Genomic DNA, 4,127 nt, shown 5'->3' on the forward strand with positions numbered 1-4,127 from the left:
AAGTATCCTTGTATGTAATCCACCCCTGTTTTAATGAGTCCATTGACTATTAATCCATCCCCGTGTCCGGTCAAATGAACGATTATTAGTATTTATAAATATCCCGCCCATCGTATCTGATCGAGTGTATGTGGTTATTTATAGATACGTCAAATTGTAAATCTCTATATTAAATTAACGAACTATCATTCAGTTAAACAAATATAAAGCCCATTAATAGCCCATAGTCTAATTTCCACAAGTGTCAGTCTTTTGTCCAAACCCCAATTATGGTCCAAAATCCAATAACACCGTCTTTAATATTTAATCCAACATCACAATTACTTCGGCTCAAATAAGCATAATAATAACTTAGTTACGATACATTAATTTAAAAAGGAAGAACATAGCTTACAGTGATTATTTATCGCGTAGTGTTACACGGACAGAGTTTCGACTTTAAAACCCGTAAAACATTTCTTACAATAACCCAAATTATTATTAATATTAAATTAAACTTTAATATTATATATATATATATATATATATATATATATATATATATATATATATATATATATATATATATATATATATATATATATATATATATATATATATATATATATATATATATATATATATATATATATATGTATCGTATATAGATTGAGAGATTGAGTGAAAAAGGGATGCAGAATTTGAGCAGAATGCATGAGTTTTTATAGGCCCACTTTGAACTGTGCAGCTCCGCGAGTGCGGTACTTTTATGCCTTACAGCTCCGCGAGTGCAGAGCTTCGGATTCCAGCTCACCAAATTGAGTTAAACGTGGGCTGCTGAATGTTATAATATATAATATAATAATATATAATTTCATATAATTATATATATATTATATTATATTCTTGTGCATAGTTGACTTGTAGTTTTAGCTCCGTTGAGTTGTACGTTGATGCTCGGTTTATGTTTCAGTTCTGAATTTTCGAACGCCTTTTCGTACGCTTAGATATCTTGTACTTTGCGTTTCGCGGCTTGTACTCTTGTCATTTTTAGGCATTTCTCATCAAAAAATTGAACCACTTGGATTGTACATTGTACTTTTTCGTTTTTTGGTCATTTGCGTCTTCAAATAGTCGATTCTGTCTTTTGTCTTCGCACTTATTTATTTAAACGATTATTACGTAAAAATAGAACAATTACAACTAAAAGCTTTACATATTGGAAGGATATTGCGCCTAAATATATGTTCATTTGGAGCACTATCACATACCAAAAAGCTTGAATCATTATTCTTGAATTTCATAGCAATTCTACGCCAACAGTTATATATATACATATAGCGTCTATCTCCAAGACTTACATACTTCGAATGTGAAGTTTCTGAAAAACACCCCAATCTATGAGTTAGTTCTCCAAATTTTTGAAAAAGCTGAATGAAGCAGCAGAAACTGTAGACAACCGTAACAGTTAAAAATTTGATGATAAAGAATAGTGTGTTGGCAAAGCTCAGAAAAAGAGAAGGTTTGGAACGGGAAAACGGATTGAGCAAACCATGAAGGAGGCTGTGGACAAATCACAAAGAGTAAATCTGCCTTCAAAGAATCGAAATGATTCAGTGTCTGCTGAAGTCTTTAGCGAATACCTTACTCCTTACTCTAAACCCTTGCGGACAATATTCTTCATCATCCTCTGATCTTAGATATTCTCAGATATCATCATATCTTTCATTATAAATATCTTCGATGTTTCTGAAGATATCTTTATAACTATTGTTATCCGAAATTATTTACCTCTTTGCGCTATATGTGTTATATCATAAAAGAAACTATTTTAGTTTCTAAATTCTGAAACCTTCGAGTTTAAAATATGAATGTTTTTGAAGAAGTGTTGAGAACTGAAGCATGAGTTAGTATAATAAAATGACACTTGATCAACGTGATTATATTACAGTAAGTCATGCTGAGTTTCTAATGGGTCATGATGATTCACAGACCATACCGTCATCATGTGCCATGTTACACGACTCTGGTATTCTATTTAACCTCTAAAAATATCAAGAAAATATTTTCTTGATGATTCAGTCTTTTTCGGATATTCTGGTAATTTGACAAATTAAATCGTGCTACTATATTCCCTTTCTACTTTGTATATTATGATAATTCGAAACTCAATACCTACGAATTCCGGACCATTACTTGTGAAAAGAAAACAAAAGCATGAAACTCCGATATAGAAAGGGGGTATAAATCGCAGTAAACAGAAAAGATCATTAACTGTAGATGTCAATAATTCTAGAAAGACAGAAGCAAGGACTTCGAAAAAATAAGGAAAGTTATAAAGCCCGACAGCAACACATAAATTACAAACCGTGTATATCAATATGTATTGCAATGTAAAGATACGGGAGAATTAAAAACACTATAACCCCAAGGTAATAGTAAAAGTAAATAAAATCCTCCAGTGGTAGATGAAAGAGAAGAATGACAGATATGATGGTTAAGAGTATATCAAGGATCAGAATGGGATGGAGCATATTGTCGAATGTTTTAAAGTATGAATTGAGGGAGGAAGAATAGAAGGTGTAAGCTGTGAGAATAAGGAAACGAAGAGGGTAGATATATAGTAAAAATATCCGACAAGGCAATCAAAACAGATTATCGCATTTAATCAAAGCAGATCCAAATTTCCTTAATTACTGAAGAACCAAATCTTATTACGAAGATTTCCTCTAAATCCCTTGAATTCCGGAAATCAACCATGACTACGTTACCGGTTAAAACTAACCTACATTTACTCATTTCACTCTTTTGTGATAACTTCACTCATACTCTTCACATAAACGGATTGTTTTATCCATATTACTCAATGATGATAAAATTCTATTTATCAACTCATATTTGTCATGAAAACATTCTTATTGTTATCCATGATGACCTCGATCAAATTTCGGGGACGAAATTTCTTTAACGGGTAGGTACTGTGACAACTCGGAAATTTCTGACCAAATTTAAACTTTATCTTTATATTATTCCGACACGATAAGCAAAGTTTGTTAAGTTAAATCTCAAGAATTTTAAGCTATGTTCATACATTCATTTGACCTCGACCAAATTCCAACGATTCGCGAACCATTATTTAAATGAATAAGAATATATATGTATATATATTATAACTTGAAAACGTTAACAAAGTATTAGATGTACAATACTTTTCATGAACGTATTAGTTCCAATATATGTTTAATATATTTATCGACGGAAATTAAAAGATAATTTCAAATGATTGAATTATCAGATACATTGTGATATGATTACGTATCTCTGTAGTAAGGTCCACTATGATTTGAGAAATCGTTTCTTTTTAATGGTATTTGAAATAATTGTAAAGTGATTTACAAGTAAGACAAGGGTTAGTGAAGTTTCCTGTTCGATTTCCTATATAGGTATTAATTAGTTAACTTTCATATTACATAATGTGAAAATAAAGTTATGGGATATAGATAACATAGAAAATGAATATCGGCGTTTTACTTTAAAATGATTTCGTACGTTCATTTAACCTTTGAACTTTATCTCACGCTTCATAAATATTTAATAATTTAAAAACTTGAAACCTATTATATATAACTTTACTTTTCAGATACGATATAACGATTTCCATTATTTTAACCTTTTAACGAAATGATTCTTAAATATATATTAGTTTTGGAAAACAAAAGTTATCATATATATTTGATTTAGTACTAAAACGTTTTCAATTTAGAAAGAACTTTATTATCAAAACGTTTTATAAGATACTTTGTTAATGAATTTTGAAGAATTTAATTAAAGCTTTACATTATAAATTACAAATATATATATATATATATATATATTGTGTTTCAAAAACGTAAACGTAATATGACATAATATTTTCTGTTATTTAAACGATTATAAATGAGTCTTGAAATATAATTACTTTTGAAAAATTAAATATTATTATTGAATAAATATTTCAAACTTATATTTTGTGATATATATGTATATATATATATGTATATATATATATATATGTATATATGTATATATATATATATATATGTATATATATATATATGTATGTATATATATATATATACATATATATATATATATATATATATATACTT

Source organism: Rutidosis leptorrhynchoides, chromosome 4, assembly GCF_046630445.1.
Source record: "Rutidosis leptorrhynchoides isolate AG116_Rl617_1_P2 chromosome 4, CSIRO_AGI_Rlap_v1, whole genome shotgun sequence".
NCBI lineage: Eukaryota > Viridiplantae > Streptophyta > Magnoliopsida > Asterales > Asteraceae > Rutidosis > Rutidosis leptorrhynchoides.